Source organism: Spodoptera frugiperda, chromosome 24 (genome assembly GCF_023101765.2).
Source record: "Spodoptera frugiperda isolate SF20-4 chromosome 24, AGI-APGP_CSIRO_Sfru_2.0, whole genome shotgun sequence".
Classification (NCBI taxonomy): Eukaryota; Metazoa; Arthropoda; class Insecta; order Lepidoptera; family Noctuidae; genus Spodoptera; species Spodoptera frugiperda.
This window is the reverse complement of record NC_064235.1, coordinates 4912757-4920105: the sequence shown is the minus strand read 5'-3', so window position 1 is coordinate 4920105 and position 7349 is coordinate 4912757.

The window sequence follows — 7349 nt, the reverse complement described above, 5'->3', positions numbered from 1 at the left end:
GTTGAGCAAAGGCTTCTTCTCACACGAAGAAGGAATGAGCATCAAATAAGAAGCTACGTTTTAAACATAGCCGTGTCTAAATAATTACGATGATTGATCAATCCTTCGTTTGATGATGAACGTTCTAATATGACCTCTAAACATTTTTCGGCATTTCTTCTCAGAGTAGTCCGATAGGAAATTAAACCTTACCTAGATTTTTTTTAAATAAAATTGACGTTTACCTCGTCAATTTTATTTTTAGTGCCCTTTTGTAGCCTATTTACAAATTGTTATATCAAACCTCACTGACAAATCTATTTTTACCGACTTCATAGCAATATCACTTTGCCGTCGGAAACATGGCGCGCGCGTATCTTTAGTTTTTTGATTAAGCTTTTCGTTTAGTAATATGAAAGAGCTTTTTTATTTTTATGAAAAGTAAGATAATTGTTGTTCAGACTAGAATAATAGGTAGGTAATTTAATTTCAAAGAAATCACAGTTAAGTTGCTCAAAGTTTAGAAAATGCCGTATCAGTTCTTTACTGGATTCATTGATAAATAAATACATTAAATGACTTTGGTCGCTGTTCATGACACATCTAGGTCCTATTAAATAAGATATAACTAATAAGAAACATAAAAGACATAGGAAGAGATAAATAAAAACTAACTTAAAGCGTCTAAGAAATTGTCCTCATCAGAATCGTGAGGTAGGATGCCTAACTATAACTAACAAATATTCCTAACTTAAATAACATACATACATACAGACAGACATACAAACTGACTGCGTCAGTACACAATGTCGACTTATAGCCTTAATTAATAACTGCTCACAATAAAAATCCGTGATTTAAGATTGCTTTATGACATTAGTTGCATAGACTTTGAATTTAGAAGGAAAAAGACTGCATAGCTTTGTTTTTCTTCTATTTAGTAACTAGCGACCCGCCCCAGCTTCGCGTGGGTGCAATAGTGATATATTATGCATGTATTATACATATAAACCTTCCTCTTGAATCACTCTATCTATTAAAAAAACCGCATCAAAATCCGTTGCGTAGTTTTAAAGATTTAAGCATACAAAGGGACATAGGGACAGAGAAAGCGATTTTGTTTTATACTATGTAGTGATTCAACACTTTTGTTAAATGTCAAAATAATTTATTAAAATTATCAATTAATATATAAGAGAAATTAAACGTAAAATAAAAATAAATAGATAGAAGCTCCTTGTCTATTCCTTTTTTACTTTTATGTCTTTAATTAATGTAACGACATTTCTCACAAATGCCTAAGTAATTAAACACCCTAGTAATAAGTAGGGATATTCTTTAAAAAAAGCACCAATAACATCAATCAATCAGACTTTAAACTCAAGTGAAGTTTTAAATAAGAAAAACTTAATCAATTAAAATTACCTTATAAGAATCCAATAAGAACAGCGTTTTGAAGCTAAAAACCATTACTAAACACACACAACACAACCATATTACAAAAACAAATACAATCACAAAACCACCATTATTAGGTATTATTAATTATAATATTTTAAAATTTTACGCAAAACAAAAACTAAACGTCACCACGTCACATTACGTTCAGTTCACAACCACAGCACCGTTTCAAACATCCAACAAAAAAACTAAACGCAATAAAATTAAAAAATTAAACTGTCATCTTTGAAAAAAATTAATTAATAATCATAATTTATTGAAGATTTTCGTTAAGTTTTTACACGTTATCGCGTCGCGATCGTCACTGGTTGACTGACAAGCGATGCCATGTCTCGCTCCCTCTCTTCCAGAGGGATAAGGGGCGGAGGGCGGCGGGAGGGGAGAGTAATCCCGGCTGAGGTGAGCGATAACAACGTACAGCATTTTGACACCAATTTTTATAAAAGGTTATTATAAGGCTGTATGTGAACGATGCCTGTGCCTCCTTTTATTATAGATTCTTTTTTAATGACATGACAGATCAAATATTTGCACTTTTTTGATAGAAAACATAGATCGTCGTACTCAGAGTAATTTAATGATTACTTAAACCAGTCCTTAGCAATTGTTTTCGGAACAAAATCGGTACTAAGGAATAGTTTAAGTAATCATTAAATGTCTCTGAGTGCGGCAGTAAGGTATTTTAGCTTACAGCCTTACTATCTAAAGAGGATTGTAGTCTTATATTAATTATTATTTTCAGTCAATCTTTTCTAATAACATTTGGACCTATCCGGAGCTGCGGACTACCTAGCGGGTTTACCGGGGCTCCGGCTCGAAAAGCAGGAACGGGGTGGTTTTTAGTCAGTACGAGTCTGACACTCCCTCTCGCCTCGCCTAGCAAGAGAAGAACTTAAATGATTTTCCCCCTTAAAAAAAAAAACAAACGGGACAAATGATTTGAAGAATGTTTCCCAACGACAGATATACTAGTCATGTATAATACAAGTGTCATTATATAATTAAAATTATTTGTATCTACTTATTCACTTACCCCCTATTACATGAGACTTATAACATTAATTGTGAAAAGTGGGTGCATATTGTACAGCATTACGTACCGTAATGTTGTACCTCTGCTTTCCTTTCGGAGATAAAAGGCGTGACGGTGACGTGATCTACTTATAAATAGGAAAACCTATAAATATTGAAAATCATCTGAAAACAATACAAGTTTATATTGCCCCTTTATTTCTTTACGAAATTGTCAAAAGTCGGTTTATCATGACTATTTGAATAAGATTTTTGCATCTACTATACTATTTGCATTAGCCATTACAAATGGCTATAGATGCAAATAGAATTAGTTTTTAAGACCGATGATGCTTACTTGCTTTTTATACCTACTTTACGTAGAATAATCTTTTTAATGTAAATAGAATTAACTTTTAAAACAAATGGAACGTAATACTTGATACTTATAAGTTTTTAAACTGACATGGTCACTAACACTAACATTAACTTAAGACGGGATATTTACCATGTTTATTTATGTCTATCCAGTTCATCCGTGATCATGGCGCTTGCAACAGTGCCGAAATATCGGAAACTCATAGACCTATACAGAGTAAATATCTCGTCTTAAGTTCTAACGTAATACCTACTTGAATTAGATTAATCTTTTTACTTCGTAAATTCATTCAATATCACATAAATTCGTTCGAATTAATCGTAATTTGGTATTGAAAGCGTACAAAATATGTCCGTCGTCACTGACAAAGTCATTATACAGCCTCTACTGCCTCAGACTATAAGCAATGGGCACGAGAAACCAGTTTCTGAGTACAATATTTTTTTTTCAAGTCGTTTGCATTTTGACGTTTACCACTTCCCGCCTCCGACCGCCGAGCGCTCTGATTGGTCGCCGGCCGCCCAATAAGCTTGCAGTAAGCACGTTCTATTATATTCGAATATTTTTTTTCTTCAATTCAAATTTGAATTGACTTAATTCGTTTTTTTTAAGAACATCTTTGTAACGTGTGTTCTATTTTGTGTCGTTTTTTTTTTTTAATGTAAATATGCGATACGACATTTTGTTATTGCTAATGTAAATTTATTATTGCAAGAGTGGTGATTAATGCGCATTCCTTCTCCGTTTGAGAAGAGGCCTTGGCCTTTACCTAGCTTTGGGACAAATATAGGTTGACCGTTGATAATAATGAACTCTTTTAGTTTTGTATCAATTAAACCAGCTTATAATACCAGCTTCTTCCTCTGTGTTTCAGGTTAGGGTAAGGCGCAAGTTCGGCCCCATATGGAATACTGCTCTCATCTTTGGGCGGGGGCACCCCAGTACCAGCTTCATCCTCTGGACCGCGTTCAGCGGCGTGCGGTTCGGATTGTTGAGTGTCAGGAAATTTCAAACCGACTTGACACTTTGGCAATTCGTAGAGATGTAACTTCGTTGTGCATTTTCTATCGCCTATACCACGGGGAGTGCTCTGAGGAATTGTTTGGTCTTATTCCTGCCGCTTCTTTTCGCCATCGACCCACACGACAGCATTTCCATCCCCACCATATAGGGGTAGTTCTTCAGAGACAAAATTTTCGATGTCTATGGGAATATTTTTGAAACCAACTAACAAAACGGCATGTAATATTTTTTTTAGTATAGTTTAGCTATATCAGTTACTAGGGCAAATAATATTTTTTAAATAATTGCAGCCTAGGTACAAAATATATTTTTTTAAAGCTTGTTCTTCTGATTCATATGGCGTGTCCGTTTGCCATTTTCCGGAACAAAGTAGTCGATTTCGCATTTTCCCTTTGATACTTCAATATAAATTATAATTACATCGAAAGGAGATGAGTTGTCCTCTTCAAAAAAAAAAATGCAATCGTTATAACTATGTTAGTATGATTATAAATAAATAAATAAGAAGTGTCCGGCGTATAATACTGATTAATATGGCGTAAGCTGCGAATGACCATACTTGGTCGGGTATTAATAATGAGAGTCTGGCTTCCTGTGCGGAGGGAAACCAGGCGTGCAACGGACAAGCTAGGAGGCGGACTTTCGGCTGGTTGGCTTAGATCCAGGTGTTACTAAGGTAAATATCTGATTCATCTGTGTTTGGTTTACATGGCATCCTGATTACAATGCCTATTTTATAAAATTTACTTTACAGTTTTAAAACTTCAATCTATGTTTCGTGTAAAGCTTTTTGATTATACATTCGTGTAGAAAAATGACAAGAATGAAGTCTGTATATACGATGAGTTATGCACGATTGTAAGCAAAATCCTGATTCATTTGTGCCTGATTCGTATGGTCAAAACCGCATATAAATCATAAAATAAATGATTGATTCTTCTGTACATTTTTTTACTAGCCTTATTTTTAAATTAACTTAGCTATAAAGGTTATAGCTATAATTTAAAAACTTTTTTTTTGAGAAATGTTATTAATATGAGTCTGAAATTGCTAATCCGCCCTGAGCAAGCGTGATGATGAATAACGAGCATTTCTCTGTGCGAAATTACTCGAAAATGGTATACTAAAAAGAAATTAAAAGAACGTGAAATTAAAATAAATACAGAGCTCATTTACATACAATTTTCAATTGTTCAACAGATTCATCTGTAACAATTTCTGATTCATCTGGGCAGAAAATATTCAAACGTCGATATCTCGAAAACTATTTTTTAAAAACGAGTCCCTCATTCGAATATACGTTATTTGGTATACCTATTTTCATATGAACACGTGTTACAGATCTTAAAGTGGAATTAAATTTTGGCCATATGAATCAGTCGAAGAATCGAATTTCGAAGAACTACCCATAGATGGTTGGCAGGCCACAACTGTGCGCTTCCCACGAAACTTTCGCACTGTCTTGCACAACAAAACTAGAATGAGCTGTCGGCGGTATTTCCGAACCGATAGAATCTTCAAACCTTTAAGAAATTAACGTATTCCTTTTCATAAAGGCGGCAGCGTACTTGTATCTCCTCGCGTGTTGCGGGTGTCCATAGATGGCAATTGATTAGCTAGTACCAGGTGATCAGTCGATTTTGTCTTCAAAAAAAATCATATACATTCATCTATAATATAAAAATAAGTCGGGTTTTCCTTCCTGACGCTATAACTCCAGAACGCACGAACCGATTTCCACGGTTTTACATTCGTTGGAAAGGTCTCGGGCTCCGTGAGGTTTATAGCAAAGAAAATTATCAAAAGAAAGGCGGGAAAACAGAGAAAATAATTGGCAGCGAAACGGAGTTCGCTGAGTTTGCTAGTAATAAATAAATAAATAATCTATATCATTTACACTGATATATTTTATAACATACTAAGTTCTTCCACGTTCCCGTGGGATAAGTGTTATTCCAGACCATAATCTACCCGTATTCCAAAGTTCATGCCGATCCCTTCAGCAGTTTTGACGTGATTTAGTAACAAATATACACACAAACTCACTCACAACTTTCGCATTTATAATATTTGTACGATAGTAAGACTAACTTTTGTTAGCAACCTCGCCCGCATTCTGTTAGGATAACACGAGCCTATAATATGTTATTCCAGACCAATCTACCCCTATTCCACATTTCATCCCGATCCCTTCAGCAGTTTTAGCGTAAAAGAGTCACAAAGAAACAAATATACAAACTTTCGCATTTATAATATTAGTTTGATGTAATGCGGAACGCCTTGTAATCAATAAGCTATAAACAGAGGATGTCGTTGTGGTCTGAAGATTTAAGTCCCGCTTCTCATGCATGAGAGTGCGGGCTCGAAACGTACCAACGGCAAATAACAATGTGGCTGTTCTAAGATTATTTAGACTCCACTGATAAACGGTGAAGGAAATCATCGTGAGGAAACCCTTTGGTACTGTTGGTGCAGTGGCTGGGTAACTGGATGCCGAGCAACGTGTCGCAGGTTCGATTCTTACACGGAGCAACTCTTTGTGTGATCCACAAATTGTTATTTCGGGTCTGGGTGTCATGTAGGTATATGTGAACTTGTATGTTTGTAAACACACCCACGACACAGGAGAAAATCCTAATGTGGGGCAACGTTATTTTTTTTAAATACCTGTTTTATAATTTCTAATTATAATTTTGAAATCGCCAACCCGCATTGAACAAGCGTGGTGATTAATGATCAAACCTTCTCCGTGTGAGAAGAGGCCTTAATATCAGCAGTGGCCACTTATAGGCTATTGACAGATAGCCTATTACCAAAACAACAATTAGTAGTGTGTCACGGAATGCTGCTCATGAATATGAGCCTCTAGCATGGCTTGAAACTAGTCGAGGTCCTCGTCAAACAGTTACGTGAGTAAGCCGATAACATAATAATTAATTTAGTATGTCTCACGAAAGTTATTATAAAATAATCATTAGAAGTGTGTGTAAAATCAGATTGCTAGATTTTAAAACATACTTCGTTACAGGTCGACCTAATAAAATAGAATCTTGTTCAAAACTCATAAAGAACTACCTCAAAGCGAGACAACGTCACAGTTCTGAGAGTCTCACCCCCTCCCCCTCGCTCCCCCCGTCGAGGGGGTGAGGGGTAGGGGGGCTTGATTAGTTCAATTTGTCGCAAAATGGCGGGCGCTAACGATGCGCGCGTAATTATCCGCCGCGTTGTTGTTCCGCCTCGGTTCGTAGTAAATGAGTTTGTTAATGATTTGACATTTTCCCGTGTCTATTCGATAGTCAAGAATAAATTGTTTCGATTTTTTAATTAAGGTACGTAAGTATAGATATTGAGGAATAATCATACGTTCTTTACCTAATAGGATAGATTACAATTTTTTGTTTTAATGGCCGTCTTGTAGATTGTTTTAAAATATTAGACACGTATTATTTTATTACCAGAGATGTGCTATGCTATGTTGCTATGGAATATGGATACG